A 22,032-nucleotide genomic window follows, 5' to 3' on the forward strand; every position below is an offset into this window, starting at 1 on the left:
GTAATTTCAAGGCAGAAGGAAGGATTTAATATTTCATGGCAGCAAAGAGACTAGAACTACTGGAATTTTACAAGAAAGCAATTTAAACCAGTGATTTTCAAACTCTCCTAATCCTTTCCTGTGATTCTGTGGTAATGCACATAAGTCAGGCTTCTGCCACTGAACAGAAACTGCCCTTCAGCTCTGTGTGGAGAATAAGGGATTCCAAGAGTAAGGAAGTCCTTATTCCTATTCAGCATTAAGAAGCAGGCAAACAGGCCATGCTCCCAAAGGGGGATACTCCCGTCCATGCTTTGCTTTTACTTACTAGATGAAAGTGTCTGGGTCTCCCATGTGCATACAGTAACTAAAGTTCAGCAGCAAATTACTCCTGTGGGAGTGCTAAGCTGATTGTGTACAGCAGTGGCGGTGAACCTATGGCATCTGAGTCATTTCTGCCCCAACCCTCCAAGCATTTTGTGCTGGCTCCTAAGTGCCCCAACAATTTGGGTTTGCCTTTGTCCAGTAGCTGGCACTGCTCAAGACCACCATTTTGGTGGAGAGAGCAAGGGCCGATCACATAAGCAGGCAGAAGGGTGATGTCACCTCTTTATACCTGCACAAAATGGCCCCATCTCCCTCTGGTGAGGTGCCATTGTCAGAAGGTCTCAAGAAGTTTTGAAAGTTCCCCGTGGCACTTCTTAATTTGTAAATCACCTCCAAATGAAACAAAGCTTAATTCCATGTGATTCCATTTGCTCATCCCTTGTTGGGCTCACCTTTGCCATTCCGCCATCTCATTTCATGACCATGGTTGAAATGAGTATTGTAAGAGTCCCAAGAGAGATTTGTTGTCTGCTATCCTACAAGGTGCCATGTAAAGCACTGGGCCTCAACAGGGGGGTCAGAACCCACAGGTATGTCATGACCTGATTCAAAGTGGGTCACAACAGGAGCACTACAACCATGCAAATGAGACGTGGGTCTAAACCACTGAGCCTCTTGGGCTTGTTGATCGGAAGGTCAGTGGTTCGAATCTTCACAATGGGGTGAGCTCCTGTTGCTCTGTCCCAGCTTCTGCCAACCTAGCAGTTCGAAAGCACACCAGTGCAAGGAGATAAATAGGTACCACTGTGACGGGAATGTAAACAGCATTTCCGTGTGTTCTGGCTTCCGTCACGGTGTCCCATTGTGCCAGAAGCAGTTTCCACGTGACCCAGAAAGCTGTCTGTGGACAACGCCAGCTCCCTCGGCCTGAAAGCAAGATGAGCACTGCACCCCATAGTCACCTTTGACTGGACTTAACCGTCCAGAGGTTATTTACCTTTACCTTTTACCGTTTACTACCACCATGCAGATATATAATAAAAGATTAAGAAATGGGTCCCCCAATGCATGTTTGGGTTAAAACTAGGTCCTGGGTCTGGAAAGATGGAAGATATCTAATGTAAAGTGATGGATTGATGGCTGTGGTGGTACATAGCACAGGTGGGTCTTTTTTCCCCCTGTAAAGGGCTGCATTCCCCTGGGATTAATCTGTTTGGGGTTGCAGGCTGGTGGTGAGTGGGGCTGGAAGGGCAGAATAACAGTGAGAAAAACCAGAGCTAAACATGGATGCTGTTTGTAGCATTGCAATCTCTCTCTCTCTCTCTCTCTCTCTCTCTCTCTCTCACACACACACACACACACACACACACACACACACAAAACACAAACACACAACACAGGCACCATGTAGCAGGAAGCAATTCCCATTGAGGTGGTCTAGAGAGCAACAGTGGGCCCGCAACATATGAAGGGCCACATGAAATTAGATCAGGAGCCCAAGGTACTCCCTGCCCCATGCCCAAGAACATTAGAAGCTGTATTAGAGCCTATCCACACTTACCTTTTGTAAAGTGGGAAAAGACTGGAAAAGACAGACCTGTGCCTAGAGAGTGTGAAGGAAAATTAGTGTGGAAGAGCCCTTAGACTGGGTCAGCCCAGCAGCTCATCTAGTTCAGTATTCTGTACATTGACCAGCAATGGCTCTCCAGGGAGCTTTTCCCAGTCCTGCCTGGAAATGCCAGGGATTGAACTTTTTTTATACAAGACAGATGCATGACCACTGAGCAACAACTAGTCCACAAGTCTACAGGCAATTGATGCTGCAATTGAAAGTGGAGACATTAGATGTACTGTTCCCTGTTTATCTGTTTGTTTTGTAACACAAAAAACCCCAATGAAAACTATTTATTAAAAAAAAAATATCTGGATGGGAAGCAGCCCAGGTATGCCACCAGGTGTTCATATATATATTGGCAGCACTCACTGGTATAGAGGGTACCATCACATTTTTTCCCTCCTACCTATGGCAGCCATTTTGTGCTGGCACCCAAGGCACTTTTATCAATACATGAGTACTGGCACCTCATTTTAAACAACAACAACAAAAATTTATCTCCACCTCTCTCTCTCTCTCTCTCTCTCTCTCTCTCTCTCTCTCTCTCGTGTGTGTGTGTGTGTTCATCCTTACTAATTTTGCTTATTTCATCTTTTTAGGATTTGAAAGCCATAGATTTGCACTATGACTATTTTTTGCACCAATAAACATAAACCTTTTTGATGGAAAAATACTACTTTGATCACACTCCCCTGGCATTTTAACTTACATTTTAATTAAAAACTCCCCAGAAATTATTACTGTTATTAAAATGACAGTTTGATGAACTGTTTGACTGTTGGTTGCACTTTGCAATTCTGCATACGTGAGTCAATTGATGGGGGCACATGTACACGATTGATCCTACTCCTTTTTGAAACAGTATTACGTTGCCTTAAATGAAACTACCTGTGAAATAGAATAAAGTCATTGTTACTTCCTCCACTAGCAAAGGCATAACAAAGCATAATCTCTTTATCTACCATTGTTCTGGCATCACACACACACAATCAGAATGAAATCAATAAAACTATATAAAAAAGAGACCACTCATACTATAGGCCCAGGTTCTCGACATTATAGGCATATGTGCTAAACATTAAAACTATGGGAGAAATTCATTGTGACACTAAGGCAGTTGTTCTGTTAAGGAAGCCTCTCTGCTTGCCAAGCAGGACAGATCCCCCTCTGATCCCCCTGCCCCCCCCCATGTTGTTCGTAGTTTTCTCCTGAGTGCCCCCCTCAAGCCAATTTTGTAGCAGCATGGAGAGAGGGGAAAGATAGGAAACCCCATTTTGCAAGTGAAAGTCCTTGCACAGGGCTTCCACTATTGGGACACATTAGCTGAATCCCACCCAGCTGGGATTTCACAGCACAAGGGATTTTGGCAGGTGGTTGTGACAACCCGCCAGTCAATCATGTGACATCAGGTTGGTTGACCCACCCAGCTTTCAAAGTGTACCCAAAGGATGGGACCACATAAGGGACTGGCCCAGACAAGGGTCTGGCTTTTGGAGTCAAAGAGCTTCCACATTCCTGTGTACCAGTAACCTGGAGGATTCTCATCACCTGTGTGAATTGGCTTTATGGCACTGTGGGTTAAACCACAGAGCCTAGGACTTGCCAATCAGAAGGTCGGCAGTTCGAATCCCCGCGACGGGGTGAGCTCCTGTTGCTCGGGCCTTGCTCCTGCCAACCTAGCAGTTCAAAAGCACATCAAAGTGCAAGTAGATAAATAGGTACCGCTCCGGTGGGAAGATAAACAGTGTTTCTGTGTGGTGCGCTGCTCTGGTTCCCCAGAAGCAGCTTAGTCATGCTGGCCACATGACCCAGAAGCTGTACGCCGGCTCCCTCGGCCACTAAAGCGAGATGAGCTCCGCAACCCCAGAGTTTGTCATGAGTGGACCTAATGGTCAGGGGTCCCTTTACCTTTTTAACACCAAGGGGTGGAACAAAAAGATACCAAGTGGGCATTGTAATTGCCCAGAACTGTAGATTACAAAGCAGTTATGGATCGACAGAGCAAGTCGCATCTTGCACTGCTGTGTTTTAAGAATATCCTCAGGATTGGGGTGCCTGTCTCAATCCTCCCCTCCCCCCCCCGTGTGTGCATTTCTCTTAAAATATATTGGCCATATTGTTATGTTCTCCCCTGAATGCAAGACAGAGGGTTCATATGGTCTCCCTACGGCATCATATGTCTTTCCTAAGGATACAATTTCAGACAAACATGACATATCTGAAGGAAGTGGTTTCCCCAACAAATTAAAATGTATGGGGCTTTGATTTTCAGGAATGCTGCAATGCACTTAAAGATTCAGTCCAACTTCTGCCCAAGCCGGATATCCTTTAACATTACACCATGGTAGGGATTAGGATGGAACAGATAATGAATGCACCAGGGCAAAAGTTAGGATAACAGATAACTAATAAACCATTGTGGGGGAGGAATTGTGCAGGGAAGAAGATAACAGAGATTACTTTACATTGGGAATTGAAACAATTTGTGGTAATGATTAAACATTGAAATGCACTAGTGTCTTGGGAGAGATAGAAGCACAAACACACCTCCCCACACCCTCTGTGCTATACCCTGAGAATACAATACATAATATACAGCTGAAACCCAAGCTTAATATGATAAGCTGCTTTGGGCTGCTTCTATGGAGAGTTTTAAAGGAAATGTTTTTCCTTTGGTGCTTCATGGTAAAATACAAATATGCAACTTCTTTTCTTTTTTCTTTTGCAAGGGTCACTCTAATGTCCCTGCAGCTGAAACATATTGTGTGGCTATTCCCTCCCCCCCACAGGTGGAATAAATGAAGACAACGGACACAGAGTTTTAGGTTAATGGGCGAAAAATGGCCACAACTTTATTGATTACAGGAAAGAAGGGTATTGGCTTTAGGCATTGGCCCTAACCGACTATCCGGTCTGACCGGGAAGGGTTAAACACCAACAGGGGGAGCCACCCGAGATGCATATCCCTGGGCGCTCCCCAAGGGGTTACCGCTCGGGGGCGCGCTTTAGGCCCTAGCCTCCGTAGGTTTCGGACGAGGCGTCGCCCCTCGGAGTCCTTTAACGAACTACCCTTCAAGCATTGGGGGAGGTGATGGCGTTCCTCCCCCCCAACCTCATCTGCATGATAATACCCCGGCCAATGCCTACCGCCAAAACCGAGGGAGTTGTGACGATTTGCTACGAGGTAGGCGAAAAAACCAAGTGGCTCACAAAACCAGCCAATTAGCCAAATGGAAAAACTCCTACCAGGCCCCTTGCGGCGACCAGCCGAAGCCCATAGCAAGGTCAGTGGCAAAACCTAAAGGGCGGGTGGGTGGGAAACTGCGACGTCTCCAGGGAAGAAAGGGGGTGAGCCAGGGGCTGCCCTGACCTTAAGTGGCCCTAGGAAGGCCCGCCCCTGCCGCCAGCCAATTGGCTGGCGCCACAGGGTATGCTAATTGGGTGAATCCCTGTCTCCTGCGAGGCTGACGCCAGCCTCGCAGAGTGTGGGCGGGGTCGTGATCCCACAACCCCCCCTCCTCCTGAAGGTCGGAAGGGGCATTGTGTGGCTATTCCCTCCCCCCCACAGGTGGAATAAATGAAGACAACGGACACAGAGTTTTAGGTTAATGGGCGAAAAATGGCCACAACTTTATTGATTACAGGAAAGAAGGGTATTGGCTTTAGGCATTGGCCCTAACCGACTATCCGGTCTGACCGGGAAGGGTTAAACACCAACAGGGGGAGCCACCCGAGATGCATATCCCTGGGCGCTCCCCAAGGGGTTACCGCTCGGGGGCGCGCTTTAGGCCCTAGCCTCCGTAGGTTTCGGACGAGGCGTCGCCCCTCGGAGTCCTTTAACGAACTACCCTTCAAGCATTGGGGGAGGTGATGGCGTTCCTCCCCCCCAACCTCATCTGCATGATAATACCCCGGCCAATGCCTACCGCCACCGAGCCGCAAGCCGGCTCGCCGCCAATACCCTCAGACCTGTAACCAATCCCTAACGCCTTGAAAATTATCTGCCAACCAAATAGCATTGCCAGCATCAGATAGATGCACGCCATCCCAGTGATAAAGCATTTCCTTGTCAAACCGTATGCACGCCATCCCAGTGATAAAGCATTTCCTTGTCAAACCGTATGCATGGGTGCTGAATGACCCGACCGCCCCATGCGGCCACTCTACGAGCCACCGTGCGCTCCACAATCCTCCTAGCTTTGTTCACAGCCACGGGTTTTTCTGCATCCCTTTCCAACATCGCCTTTCCAGCAAAGATGACCAGATTATTGTAATGTTTTCATGGGATGCCCTCAACAATTCCAAGTCATTGATAATGTTCCATATCAAGTCCACCCCTTTCCTATACGCCAAGTCGTTCTCGCTCAGCTGGATGACCATGGCACTGGGTGGGCCCTCAATGCCACTCCCACCCAGGGCTGCCACTCTACGCACCACCGCCCAATGCCAGGCTTTCCTAGCCCTGTTTATGGCTATCGGGCACCTGCAATCTCTCCAAACCCGCCTCTCCATCCACGAGGCCCCAAATAAACTAGTAGTGACGTTTGGGTAAGAGGCCTTAAGTTCCTCCAAGTCACTAAAGATATGCCACATCAAGTCGACTGCCTTTCTGTAAGCTAACACTTTTCGCCTAATTGGATATCTAAAGCATCTGGGGGCCCCTCCGCCGCCTCTCTGGCCCTAATAGCGGGCAACATTTTTTGGCCCAGCGCATTCTCCTTCGAGAGATCCAAGATATATTTATGTAGCTAAGGTGCGGCCCGAGACCGGAATTGGTGGCGCGGACCCTGGCCCAATGCACCATGCTGTGCCTGATTATCCAGATGCGCGCCCTCGTAGCTCCTGCACCCTAGGTCCCCATTAGCGGCATGGTTTATATCCCAGTGGACGGTGCAGGGCCTATACTCCAAATATGCATCACAACGTCACCTGAAAGCAAAAGAAGGTAACAAAGCCAGGTCAGGTATACTGTGAACAATCACAAGGTCTTATGAATATATCCTTTATATGCATCAGACTTCCCTTAATGCATCAGACTTCCACTGCCCCCAAGTCCTTCATCCTTTCAGATGAGAGTCCAAAATGCACTGCTGTGGTGGCGGCCCCAATCCGAAAGGAGTTAACCGTGAATTTAGCTGAGGGTAAACCTCAGGCAGCAATCGCCCTTCGCATAACGTGCATGGACTGATGCCGTGCAAGGCCGGAGCCATCCCAATGTTCGAGGAATGGACCTGAGACGGTTGGTCCCATGTACATGAATTGTTTAGTGTCCTTTACTGCTGATCGGTTTTGGAACATTGGACATGCAGGACTAAATTGGATCTGAACAAGGTCAGGTCTCTCAAACTACCTCGGGCAATGGAATCTGGTTGGCCCTTACAAACCACTTCGCCACTGCGCATAGCGCCGTGCCCTGCAGCTCAAGAACAAAGGCAACAAAGAAGCAAGGCAGGAACGCTCCAGGCAAGGCAGATAAGATCTCCCACAAGCAGGAACAGCTGATATGCGGGAAACGTGAGGGCTGGCCGGGGAGAGGAGAGAAACGAAGGGCCAGAATGGAGACTGTTTAAATTAGCTGGGGAGAGGGGAGAAACAAGGGGGGCAGAACGGAGACCGTGTAAAATCAGCTGATTAAAGAGCATTCAAACCATGGGGAGAGAGGGGGAGAAGCAAAAGGAGGAAGGATGAGGAAATTCTGAAGCACCTCTGCTGACCACGGGAACAATAAACACACACACAAACAGCAACGCACCAGCAGAATTAACGACGAATGGCAATGTAGTCACCCCCCCAGGCACCCCAATCAATTAAAATTCAGCCAAAGTACCCAATTATGAAGAGAGCAGCGCAATAAAGGCAAATTAAGCAGCCCTCACTCCTAGAGGAGAAAGGAATAACAAAAGGTAAAAACTTCCCTGCCGGCCAGCCTCTTCTGAGATAACTCCATGTGGTCCAGCAGCTGAGGGAAACCCAAACTGCAAACTGCAAACTGCGACGTCTCCAGGGAAGAAAGGGGGTGAGCCAGGGGCTGCCCTGACCTTAAGTGGCCCTAGGAAGGCCCGCCCCTGCCGCCAGCCAATTGGCTGGCGCCACAGGGTATGCTAATTGGGTGAATCCCTGTCTCCTGCGAGGCTGACGCCAGCCTCGCAGAGTGTGGGCGGGGTCGTGATCCCACAACCCCCCCCTCCTCCTGAAGGTCGGAAGGGGCATTATGTTTTATTTCTCTCCTCTAAAAGACACAGATCCCATTTGCTAGATACCCATTTATATTTCGTTCAGATCATGGTTTCTAAAAGTGTAGCCATGGTTAGCGCTAATTATGGTTGGTTGCCTTAATTCCGGTTAAAATCCTAAACATAAACTGAAACCATGTGATTTAGTGTACCTAACTATGTGTGTATGTGTATGTTGTATTGAATGTGAACAAGGCAAGCAGGGAGGCAGGAGCAATGGGGAAACTCCCTTCGCTATCATTTGTTCCGGTTTAATGCAGGCCGCTCTGTCCAATACATTCAGTGGACTTATTCCCAGGTAAATGTGCATAGGACTGCAGCATTAGACCATGGGTTATCGAAGCCATACCTGGTAAACTCTTTTCAAACCACTGGCTGTACAAATATAGTTGTACCTTGGATCCCAAATGCCTTGGTACTCGGACGCTTTGGCTCCCGAACGCTGCAAAACCGGAAGTGAGTGTTCCGGTTTGTAAACGTTCTTTGGAACCCAAATGTCCAATGGGAGTTCCGCGGCTTCTGATTGGCTGCAGGAACCTCCTTCAGCCAATCAGAAGCCACACTTTAGTTTCCGAACGTTTTGGAAGTCAAACAGACTTCCAGAACAGATTCCATTAGAATTCCAAGGTACAACTGTACACACCATTTGAATGGCAGTGTCCAACAACTTTGGGGTGGGTTGTGGCCCCCTCAAATATTTTATTGGGAAGCCAAAGGGACCGCAGCCCCTAGGAGTTGGATCCTATGTTCCAAATGCAATCAGCCTTTGAAGCATAGCTGTCAACGTTTCCCTTTTTCAAAGGGAAATTCCCTTATTCCGAATAAGATTCCTCGCAAGAAAAGGGAAAAGTTGACAGCTATGCTTTGAAGTTTGCACTTCTCCTAATAATGCAGTGCAATTCCCAAACCAAGTAATGTGTCCATAAAGGCATACACGGGGATAAAGTCCCCATAAAAATGCATATATTTATTAAAAGAGCATACAAAAAGACACTATTTTAGGGGAAATTGTTTTGCAAAAATGTGGATGTTAGACATAATCACATACATATCATGATTATTATTACTATCAAGGCAGCAAACACATCAATAATAAAAAACATTGTAAAATCTTTCTAATAACATTGTAACAGCATTCTAAAAGCAGTTAAAAACATTGTCTCAGCCAGTGCTTTCAGTGTTTCCAGGAACAGTATCTTTCAGACAACAAGCACCTGGGTAAACAGGAATGTTTTTAAATTCCTCCTGAAAGTCAAAAGTGTAGAATAAAATGCTGGTGAAGTTTCATGAGGACTTTTCCTTTTAAAAAAATGCAAATTGCTGTGGAAATATGGAGAACCAAATTTTAGACTGGGAAAATGAGAAACCAATAAAAGCTGAAATTGACAATTACATCCATCCCCATATCGCAAATAATGCTTAACCATGGTGAAAGAAATCAAGCCATGGGGAAGTGTTAGGTCTTTATATAGCTTTTGAGTCGGCATGCCTACATTCCAACCTAAATAGCTTCTTCCATTGGTTCAGAGAAAAGACCATGCATTTCTCTGTGGTAGGATTTGCCTGGTACATCAGCAAAAGAAGTGACAAGTATTTATGATTATTCAGATTGAATGCAAAAATAACATTCTCGGCATCTTTGAGCAGTGACCAAAGATTTTCCAGGTAGCTAGGGAAGTGTCATCACTATCAGTAAAGTCTTGCCACCGTAGTTCATGCATTGGTTACTTCAAGACTGGATTACTGAAATGTGCTGTATGTGGGGCTTCCCTCACACTTGATCTGGAAGCTTCAGTTAGTGCAGAATGCTGCAGCACAATTGCGGACAGGATTGAGACCTTGTCAGCATATAGCCCCTGTGCTTCTTCTTTAATCGGGTCTACTCAGATGCTTAGAAAAGTTGGTGTGAATTTTAAACTGTTTTGGTATTTTAACTTTTTGTATGTTTTAATGTACCGTACGTTTTTCCTGATTTTATCGTTTTGTAAACTGCTTTCTTACAAACAAGTGGTGTAGAAATGTTGTGAAATACAGTGGACACTCGGGTTGCAAACGTGTTCCATGCAGGATGCATGCTCGCAACCCGCAGCGTTCGCAACCCACAGCGGCACGTCTGCGCACGCAAGGGTTGCGATTCAGTGCTTCTGTGCATGTGCAAAGTGCGATTTAGCACTTCTATGCATGTGCAACCGCCTAAACCTGGAAGTAACTAATTCTGGTACTTCTGAGTTTCGGCGGTCCGTACCCCCAAAAAACGCAGCCTCAAGCATCTGTAACCTGGGGTATGACTGTAAATAGATCTGGAATACTGCCTATGGCTCATTAAACAAACATCATCTCTACTTGGTACTAGGAACAAAGAATGGAGGCCACAAAGTCAAGGTGATGTCAAAAAGCATAAGCTTTCACACTGTGTTACTTAAACACAGCTCTTAAATAACCAGCATACCCTGTTTCTGCAGCTTAGAACCCTTACTTTAGGCACAAACCTATGTTAAATAGGAGGAAAACCTTCACCCTTTAATCACTTGGTTTTATTTTATGCACACCAGTTTCTGGTGACAGAGAATTTGAACAGCACTGAGGTGGATGATAATCCATGAGTTCACAACAGCAATGTTCCTGAAACTTATAATCACCTGGTAATGGTATATTATCTTGCCTAGTTCACAACACCCAGGTACAATACAAATGGAACACCATTTTTTCTCTCAATAGCTCTACCATGGCTCAGAAAGTAAAATAATATTCTGTGGTGCACCAAAAATACCTTTTGATTCTATGCATAGTGTTAGCTCATGTCCTGGACACCAAATGCTGTTCAGACATAGCAAAGCAAGATGTTTGTTTTGCTTGCTTGTTTAAAAAGAATAGTGTTCCTTGCAGATAATTAAGCAAACCATTTTTGTTTGCTTGCTTGTTTGCTTGCTTGCTTGCTTGCTATAGTGTTATTAAGTCATGTGCCTACCTCTCTCTGCCAAGCAGTGGCAAGAGTCTTTGGGGTCCCAGGCACTCACTCACACAGGGTTTGTGCTCCTTTGGAGACTTGAAGACATGGCAGAGATGGTCGTGGCTTTAAGAAATATTGTTTATTCACCTATTTACACCTTCAGTCTGCATGGAGGGAGTCCAGACCGTACAGTGTGGTCAATTTAAGAGGTGCTGGAACCAAAAGAGCACAGGCAACCTTCTGTCTCCCTGCTCAAGATGGATCTCCCCTCTTCTTCCCCTTCTTCTTCCCAACAACCCTTGCTCAAAAACACACCCCATCACCTTGGGAACCCTTCAAACCCTGGTCTCTGTTCACACCTCAGGGGAAGGGCAAGGGAGTTCTCTTGTAGGGACAATGACCCTCAGTGGGCCCTCAATGGCCCTCTATTGTTCCCTTAATGGCCCAGGCTGGTTTGCATAAGCCAGCCTAGGAATTGCCTGTCTGGCACAGCTCTGCAGTTGTGTTTTAATCCGTATTCCAATTAATCAAAATCATGGCATTTATTCATTCCTGGGGTTTAGGACATGGGTGGCACTGTGGTCTAAACCACTAAGCCTCTGGGGCTTGCCGATCAGAAGGTCAGCGGTTCGAATCCCCTCGACGGGGTGAGCTCCCATTGCTCGGTCCAAGCTCCTGCCAACCTAGCAGTTTGAAAGTGCGTCAAAAGTGCAAGTAGATAAATAGGTACCACTCCGGTGGGAAGGTAAACAGCGTTTCCGTGCACTGTTCTGGTTTGGGTGCTCCGTTGCACCAGAAGCGGCTTAGTCATGCTAGCCACATGACCCGGAAAAACTGTCTGCAGACAAACGCCAGCTCCCTCTGCCTGTAAAGCGAGATGAGCGCCGCAGCTCCAGAGTCGTCTGTGACTGGACTTAACTGTCAGGGGTCCTTTACCTTTACCTTAGGGTTTAGGGGGGACCCCCCCTTCCACAAATTTATAACACCACGGTATGATGCAATACCCTTCTGCAATTTCGTAATGGTCTTTATGTTGGAAGCCGCCCAGAGTGGCTGGGGAAACTGCTGGGGTATAAATAATAATAATAATAATAATAATAATAATAATAATAATAATAATTAGTAGTAGTAGTAGTAGTAGTAGTAGTAGTAGTATAGTTATTATTATTAAAAATACTAGGCAAATTGGAACTTTTAAGTTCTTAAAAATTAAAGAAAGAATGAAAAAAGGACAACACGCAATTGGTGAGCCATTTCTGAGCAGAAGAGAAGAGGGAATTTATCCAACCCTAGCTGTCAAGTCTGTTCTCTAAAATGTATTAATTGGGATTACACAAAGTCACCTCTGAAACAACTTGGCAATTCAAACTCTTGATTTGAGGACCATTGAACCTGAATATATGTTCAACTGTCCAAATAAATTTATAAATGTTCTTGCTTCTTTCCAAATTCCTCTAATGCTTGGAGGTATCCCTTTCCTGTTCACACTGAAATTGACTTTAATTGAAATCTGGTAGCAAATAAGGAATAGTGGAATTCCCTCCCCCTCAAATTATTTTGTTTTCCATTGAAATGTTTCTGTTTTTGTAATACTGTTTTTATACTTCAACTATGCTTTCTTGGTTTTTATGTTGTATTTTCGTATAGTGCTTCACATTAAAACATTAAGCTGTTTAGAAAGGCTTTTAGATAAAGTAATAAAGCAAATAAGTAAAAACTCCTCTGAGAATTTTGCTGGTGCCTAGAACTGACTGAAGGTGGTGTGATTGGGGGTCACATGCATGCCACACATTTTTAAAGTGCTATAATTCTACTTTAAATGCTCATGGCTTCCCACAAAATTGTTTTGGGAGCTGTAGCTTGTTAAGATTGCCAAGCAGAGACCCCCCACTTCCTCACAGAGCTACAGTTCAGGAGTTCTCCATGAATAGGTATTAATTATGGCCCATTGAGTCCAGCTTCCTGTTCTCACAGTGGCCAACCAGACCCACAACAGGAAAACAGAAAGCAGGGCATGACCACAACAGCACTCTCCCTGTTATGTACTGAAGTTCTCACCCTGGGCCAGCAGGGGGATACTGTAGATAGTTTTCACTCAGGTCCACATATGCAAATAAGGGATTGAAAGTGATGTTCAGTGATTGGATAGTTACAGAAAATGGTTACTGTTTCATTGTAGTGGAGCTTTATATAAGCAGGCTGGCTGAACAGTTCAGTTCTGTTCTGGCCTGTGAATAAACAAGAGCTGTTTGAAGAATCGCTGTGCCATCTGATATGTTCACCCACAACTTAACACTCCCCTCCTGTGAATTTCAGAAAACAGTATTCAGAAGCCTACTGCCTCTGACAGTGAAGGTAGAATATAACCACTATGATCAGCAATCTCAAATATAAGAGGGGGAAGAGGAGGAGTTTACTAATTGCCCATGTTAAGGGAGGAAAAAAACAGCCCTGCAACATCCATTCTCTACAAGCAATTCCTGTTGCCAGTGTTTGAATCTGAAAGCAATGTAGAATCAGTGCACCATGTTGTACCTTAGAAAAGAGGGAACAGAATTAAGCCACGGTTTAGATTCATCTGGGTAGTAACAGTGGATAACCGCTTTTTAGTAAGAAAGAGTTAATTTTAGAGGGCACCAGGAGTTACATTGCAAACTCTGAAAACTGCAGATTACTTAAGATGAATTGTTCATGCGGAGAAATGGATTTTACAATGAAATGAGAGATTCAAAACCTTTCAGCAGTTTAATAAACCATATAAATAGAAGCGATGGGCTGGGGCAGAGCTGCTCAGCCCACCTGTCTACCTCCAGATGTAGCCAAAACACCCATGGGTAACAGGAGCAAAATAACTGCTCTCCTATTCATTCACATGCCTGGCAGGCAGACAGAGGCAGGCCTGCCTTTAGGAATTAAAATATTGATGTGTTTTTCCAGGGTAGACTGAAGAAATTCCACTGGCTGACAAGGCAACAAGGATCTTATTTGTAGCTCTTGACAACCAATCATTGTATGACATTGGCCCTGTCAGAACATCCCTCTCCTTCTGGCTCAGCAATACCAAAAGACTGAGAGCTGATGCATACATAATGGCTGCCATGCAGAGGCCATTTTAAATCACCCCATGAGACAAGTAGCCCTGCATTGTGAGCCAACAATTTTCTCCACCCCTTTGTAGATGTAGAAGTGGAGAGGTCAGTTGTCCCACAGAACATTCCATAATATGCATTGAAAAGCTCACGGGGGTGGGGGTATAAGGCTTTTCGAAACATCTCCATGATGGCTGTGATTTGTGCTCTAGTCCTATGAGCTGTGTCCTATGACGCAGGTGGCGCTGTGGGTTAAAGCCTCAGCGCCTAGGGCTTGCCGATCGAAAGGTCGGCGGTTCGAATCCCTGCAGCGGGGTGCGCTCCTGTTGCTCGGTCCCAGCGCCTGCCAACCTAGCAGTTCGAAAGCACCCCCGGGTGCAAGTAGATAAATAGGGACCGCTTACTGGCGGGAAGGTAAACGGCGTTTCCGTGTGCGGCTCTGGCTCGCCAGAGCAGCGATGTCACGCTGGCCACATGACCCGGAAGTGTCTCCAGACAGCGCTGGCCCCTGGCCTCTTAAGTGAGGTGGGCGCACAACCCCAGAGTCTGTCAAGACTGGCCCGTACGGGCAGGGGTACCTTTACCTTTACCTTTACCTATGAGCTGTGAGGGTTGGCGGAACTCAGGAAGCCCCTACAGGTCTACCTCACATCCTTTGAGATCATCTGGTTAGGCTCTGCTCAAAATCACTTCACAAGTGATTAATTCTATGGAAGAAGAAGAAGAAGAAGAAGAAGAAGAAGAAGAAGAAGAAGAAGAAGAAGAAGGGGAGGAGGAAGAAACAGGGTCTTGACAGTTTTGGCCCCTCCAACATGGAAGATTCTGCTCATGAATTTTAGTCCAGACCTTATTTTGGAAGAATAACACAAATGGAAAAGTCATTCTGATTTGGAAGAAGTGCTTTGTGTTCCTTGAATGTCAGATAGCCAGGATAGAATGTAAGACTTTGACTGTTGTTTGGAGACCTCTGAGAGTTGTTAAGAGTTCCCTGCAGATAAGGGTTGACTGTTAAACTACACTGAGAATGGAAGTTCCATCAGGAGAATAGGGATCTCCTACACCTCTCAGCACCCTTAGCAAACTAAGATTTGGGGGGCAGAGAGCAAGAGCTATTTAAAATGGTATGGTACTGCTATAAATGTATATTGCAGGTGGGACCTTTAGGGTGAAACTTTACATTTTACCAGGCCTTGATTGCCATTGAGTAAGGTGCTGTGGGTTAAAGCCTCAGCGCCTAGGATTTGCCGATCGAAAGGTCGGCGGTTCGAATCCCTGCGGCGGGGTGCGCTCCCGCTGCTCGGTCCCAGCGCCTGCCAACCTAGCAGTTCGAAAGCACCTCCGGGTGCAAGTAGATAAATAGGGACCGCTTACCAGCGGGAAGGTAAACGGCGTTTCCGTGTGCGGCTCTGGCTCGCCAGAGCAGCAATGTCACGCTGGCCACGTGACCCGGAAGTGTCTCCGGACAGCGCTGGCCCCTGGCCTCTTAAGTGAGATGGGCGCACAACCCCAGAGTCTGTCAAGACTGGCCCGTACGGGCAGGGGTACCTTTACCTTTACCTTTAAGGCTGTCTACTAATTTTGGGGGGCGGTGTTGTTGAGGGGGAGCTTAGTGTGTGCCCTACCAGTGCCAATGGGCACAAGCCACCAGTAGCCAAACCTCTTACCAGGAATTATCAGGTACAAAAGTATGTTGCTGAACTGAGGAATTTCTCTTTTAGATAAAGATCTGAGCCTTTTATTTTCTGGGTTTGTTTGTTTTCAGTTTTCAAATGCAAATTAACTATTTGATTCAATTTTGCTTTTGCGTCCCTTGATAATTCTTGCTTTGAATTTTGCCTTTCCCAAATTTGCATGCAACAACTTCAAGGAAATAATCAAGTTTTAAATACATTTCCGATGTTCTGTTCCACAGTTCTTGGGTGAGATGAAAAGCTAAATAAGTAAATAAACACAAATGTTCTTCTCAAAGCTCTACACCCTGACAATGAAGGATTACTTACAGCACTCTAATATGTCTGTTGATATACTTGAACTTTTTTATTTTATTTTTGAGCTTGCATAACCAGTTTGCTGAAATGAAATATTTTAGATGATGTTGAATATGCATAGATTTCCTATCAAGCAACATAACTCCCCAAGGTTACGATGAAAAGAATACCCCAAAAACACTGAATTAGAACTCAGCTCCAAAGTAACATCATGGCAGACAAATGATTCAGTGACACAAAGTATATGTAAACCTAGCATCCTGCCTTTCTTCACTATGGGCCTATTCACATCTTATGTGGTGGTTAGATTCCAAGGGTTCCACATATACATGAAAACTGCATATACCCAAAGACCCTTGGAGCCATGTGTGCAAGAAAGGCAGGATATACGTGTAATAAATGGTAGCAATAAAATGCTTTGCAGCAGCTGCAATATTAAAGAAAGCTGTGACGGGCTGCAAAAAGAAAAGAAAAGAGGAAGACTAATGCAAAATAAGTGTTACAAATTACTGAGATGTGGTAAAAAAAGAGAAAGTGGCTCTTGAAATCAAGATCCTTTATTTCTTTGTTTTTTTAAGCGCACACACACAATCAGATTTTGATTCTGTGGGTTATATTATTTCCAAAGTTACTTTGGCCAGTTTCATATATTTGGGGGTATAACCTTCCATTTTCTTTGCTCAATTTATTGCAATTTCTTGGTGCTTGCAAAAGAGAACTTGTTGGAGAATTGTGACCAATGCAACATCCTTTAAGCCTTTGAGATATGGTGGGGAAAACATCACAGTCTGTAAAGGCGGACAGAAAGAAGATATAGAAACCAGAGATATAGGAAACAGACAAATACACGGGAGAATCACAGTCACTTTTAGCAACAAAGCTTTCAAGCCTTGATTTTTGTTTTGCTGGGAATCCCCAACTGTGAGGACAAGATAACAAAATTGCTATTCTTGAAGTTAATGTCAGCTTTTACTACAGATTCTTTGCAATCACTGTACTTAAATTTTGTTAGCCTGCTGTCCTGGATTTGGGATGTTCACTGTTATCTGGCTGTGACCAAATAACAACATCAATGATGTTGCTACTGTGACAAAGAGAGAATGCTTCAAAGAGCCTCTCCCACCCCTTACTTAGCCCAACTACAATATAACAGTCCTGCAGACATGTCAGCTGGGTTTTACATTCCTGTAGTTGCTACCAAAACCCAATTTTTAGTCACCTACAACACCAGAACTAAAAGGAGGAAACTGAGGGTGCACCAAAGCAATGTCATGGGATTGTTTTCAACCTTCTCCCTCTGGGAGCCAACCTCTTGAGTCCTCTTAGCAAAGCAAGGGGTGCGGGATGAAGCACCCCCCGCCAAAGGGTGAAAATGACATTATGATGAATATATACTTTAAAAGTCAAATCAATTGAGCAGATTTTTTCTTTTCTTTTAAGAACCCAAGGAAATAATCATTCTTAGTGCAGGAACAGTTCTTGCAGATGAAGTGACCATAGATTTTGCTTGGTTGACTTGTATGCACTATATAAGGTGCACTTTGGCTCAAACATCTCACAACAAATATCAGAATATAACATCACATCTGAGAAAGAAATAACTACAAGCAAATGCAAATAAGAAAGTCATCAAATAAATAAATGCATGCATACATTCAACATTACAATGAAATGATACAATAAGCCTTAATATATACCAAATACAAAAGCAAGATCAAAATCAACAGAGAAATAATAGCAAACCCACCCTCCACTGCTAGGGCTGCACTTAGGCTAGGAAAGAACATGCCCATATGGTCAACACACTTAATCCCAGCCAGCTTTATCAAAGGAAAGTACAAACCCTAGTTTGTACAGCTACATCTCAATTCAGCAAGGGAGATTCATGCAGAGAAGCAGATGTTCATGCAGGAATTCCCTTCCATATCAGGCCACTCATATAAGAAAGAAAAAGACCAAACACACATACATACACCCATCGCCTGAAACTTTGTGTGTGCAGTTTCTTGCTGGCTCAGCACTTCCTTATCCATGAGTGTATCACCAGCACCAAAAGTCTGTTGTGGGAGACAGTGACCCACCCACCCATTCACCAGATCTGCAGCAAGTTATCAGTCCTCTCAAAGATGACCCACCTGTTCAGCAGTCAGATTATTCTAGTTGAGTCATATAACAAAAAGGAAACAAAATGTGCATAATTCTACATATTATTTCCATTTCACAGATACGAATAATGCCACATTGGGACTGTTGTTAGCCACCAATATTAGCCACCAAATTATCTTCAGTTATCCCTGCCCTCCCTTTGTACCATATAGTTGACCTTCTCTTGGTTCAGCTCCCTAAACTTCTTAGCTTGTTTTCATCCATTTGTTTGTTTTTGGAAAGCCACCGGGATTATTTCAAATAGAACTAGGACACCAAAAGGGCAGCACTCTCGTTAATTGGTTTTTTAAAAAATGTTAACAATGCAAATTTTGCTGGAAAAGTCTGAGTGGACCATACATCATGGTTATGTTATGTGCAGGCAACTCCCAGTTTACTCAGGGATTATGTTCCGAGGCTCTGCATGCGTCAGTGGATTTGCGTGTATTTGAAACACCATTAGAAAAGCCTGTCAACACCCTCTGGAAACCCTTGGGAAACCCTTTTTTAAAAAACCAGCAGCACTTGCCAGATGGGCGTGAATGGTGGCAATAGTGGCTCTCAGTCTTCCTCTGTGTGCTACATGGTCTGCCTTGCCCCTCTACAGTGTTCCGGGAATATCCATCCTTCTGTCTGGTTGGCTTCTATACGTGGGAGAGAAGGTGTCAACTTGTCATTCACCTCAGGTGCAAAATGCCTTGTATGAGAGGCTCAGGCAAAGTGAAGATTGGGGAGTAGCATAAGGTGAATGGGGGAGGCTGGAAGAAGCTCTCTTTTCCCTCAAAAAAATATCCCACCTATCAAACAGGTAGCCCATTATCTAGTTTTTAATCTTTAATATGTTGCCCCGTTAAAGGCAGCTGAGACTCTGGTCATTTTTGTTTTATTTTGATTCAGAAACTAAAACGAAAAGCACTCAGGCAGCTGCACCAAAAATTAACTGGGTATTCCACACCTTGGTGTTTCCAAAGTCTTAAGCAGAATCAATAGCTTGGATTTACCTCTCTGTTCAGCTCCCAGATTCAAAAGACTTCAGTGAGCCAACTCCCCCCCCCCCTCCACATGACTCTGGTGTACTTCTGAACAGCTTTTTAATTAAAAGGAAATGTTCACAAGCTGTTTTATGGGTGGCCCATTTGAAATGGATTATTCTGCATCTTATAAAACAGGGACTTTGACAATCTTTCAATAATAATATCAAACATAAACTCTTTATAAGCTAATGGCCAATAGGCTGTAGAACGTAGCTAAAGGGGGTGTTTATGCTGCAAAATACCCACTTTGCTATATTTGAGGCTACTCTCCATTCTCCCATAAGTGATGAAGGGATTTTATTTTTATATTTTGGGCCTTGCAGATTAATGTTTCTGTGGCATGAAGATCATCATTAAACAATCTCATTATCTCTGTCTGAATGAAAATGCAGTGATGCAGAAGCAGCAAATTTCTGCATACAGATGGTATATTAGTTTGTATCCAGCATAATGGTGATGATTGTGCTTACTTTTACACAAAGCTTTCAAATGCTGTGCTATTTTTACTGTACAGTTTTTTTTTGTTTTTTGCACCCTTGAGGTTTATTTCAGAGCTCTTTAACATGGCTTGGGGGCATGTAGAATGATCATCGAACTATCATTACTAAATGTTGCTCTTTCATCATCCTAAACAGATTCATCGGCAATTAATCACCATCTGTAATGTCTTATTTAATAGTTCTTTGGTTATTCAACATTCTCTACAAAGTATAATCTCCTATAGAAATGTAAAATTCAGAGTTGCTTAAAAAAAACCAACAACACCTGATTGGCCAAATGGTCACATTCTGCATCATTACCTGTGAATGAGTCTATTGGTCATAGAAGTTAGTGGGGATGGGGGAGCATGAATTTTCCAAAGCTCCTCCCATCTTCAAAGCAACAACCATTGAAACCTAGCTAGTCTGGGATTTCTGTGGCGCTATCACTTTATGGTTTGACTTCACCACTGGAGGTGCACCTTTTCATTGTCTCCCAAGACAGACTAATTCTATCCAATCAACAAAGTTCAAGATTACTTAAACCCACCTGCATCATACAGCACTTAGACAATGAGCAGTAACACCATCACCATTAGCGATGTGCAAGTTGTTGTTTAGGATTGAATAACTCCAAGAAGCTATGAGCTATGCCGTGCAGGGCCACCCAAGATGGACAGGTCATAGCTGATGAGACTAAATGTGATTGACCTGGAGAAGCAACTGCTACCACTCTAGTATTTTGCCAAGAAAACTCCATGGACATAAAAAAGGAGAAGCTTTGGGAAGAAAGTGAGAGGTTCCAAGGCATACTCTGGTTCATGGGGTCACGGAGAGTCGAGCACAACTAAGATGACTAAAAATCAACAACAAATGATGTATATTAATAACTTTCCGCATCTCAATACAGTATGTATGAATTAATTTGGGAGAAGCTTTAACTAGTATTTTTCCAATTTGTTTCCCCCGTTTACACCTATTTTCCCCCCTTATTCATTTCTTTACAATTAGATTTTAATGTTCATTCACTGGTTTTTTTCTGTGTAGGTATACAGTAAATATAAAAGTTAAAGGTAAAGGGACCCCTGACCATTAGGTCCAGTCGTGGCCGACTCTGGGGTTGCGGCGCTCATCTCGCTTTATTGGCCGAGGAAGCCGGCATACAGTACAGCTTCTGGGTATGTGGCCAGCATGACTAAGCCGCTTCTGGCAAACCAGAGCAGCACACGGAAACACCGTTTACCTTCCCGCAGGAGCGGTACCTATTTATCTACTTGCATTTTGACGTGCTTTCAAACTGCTAGGTTGGCAGGAGCAGGGATTGAGCAACAGGAGCTCATCCCATCGCGGGGATTCGAACCGCCAACCTTCTGATCGGCAAGTCCTAGGCTCTGTGGTTTAACCCACAATGCCACCCGCATCCCTAAATATACTCACCACCTATTTCAGGCACCCACTTTAGCACCTGTCCTATTTTGAGCCTAAATTTCATAAAAATCAATCTCAGCCTTAACTTTCTGCCATCTCAGTTCTGGTACTTATTTCATTATCAAAATCTATTAGACCCCCCCTCCCTATTTCTCCTTCTCAGTCAACCTCTGAATCAGATTCATACATATGCGGTACTGCGGCCTGTGATGCTGCAGCTCTGCACTGATTTTCAATAGATCTGTCTCTCAAATTGTACTTCTATGCAATATCATCATTCCTCCCAATAATAAACTTTGGTGGTCTGTGTAAAATAGTTTGGAAGCAAAACAGGCTTTCCCCTGTTTTGCCAGCATGGTGTAGTGGTTAAGAGCGGTGGACTTGTAATCTGGTGAACTGGGTTCACTTCCCCGCTCCTCCACATGCAGCTGCTGGCTGCCCTTGGGCTAGTCACACTTCTCTGAAGTCTCTCAGCCTCACTCACCTCACAGAGTGTTTGTTGTGGGGGAGGAAGGGAAAGGAGATTGATAGCCGCTTTGAGACTCCTTAAGGGGAGTGAAAGGTGGGATATCAAGTCCAAACTCCTCCTCCTCCTCCTCCTCCTCTTCTTCTTCTTCTTCCCCCATTTATAAGGTAGCAGATTCTGTATATTCAGGGTTTTCAGGTATGCAAAAGTACATTCTTTTTTTTTTTTTATAAATATTCTTATTGAGCTCTTTTTCATATGACCAAAAACAAACAAACTAAAAAACCGATTACAGGAAA

Source organism: Podarcis cretensis, assembly GCF_951804945.1.
Source record: "Podarcis cretensis genome assembly, chromosome: 1".
In the NCBI taxonomy this organism is placed as follows: Eukaryota; Metazoa; Chordata; class Lepidosauria; order Squamata; family Lacertidae; genus Podarcis; species Podarcis cretensis.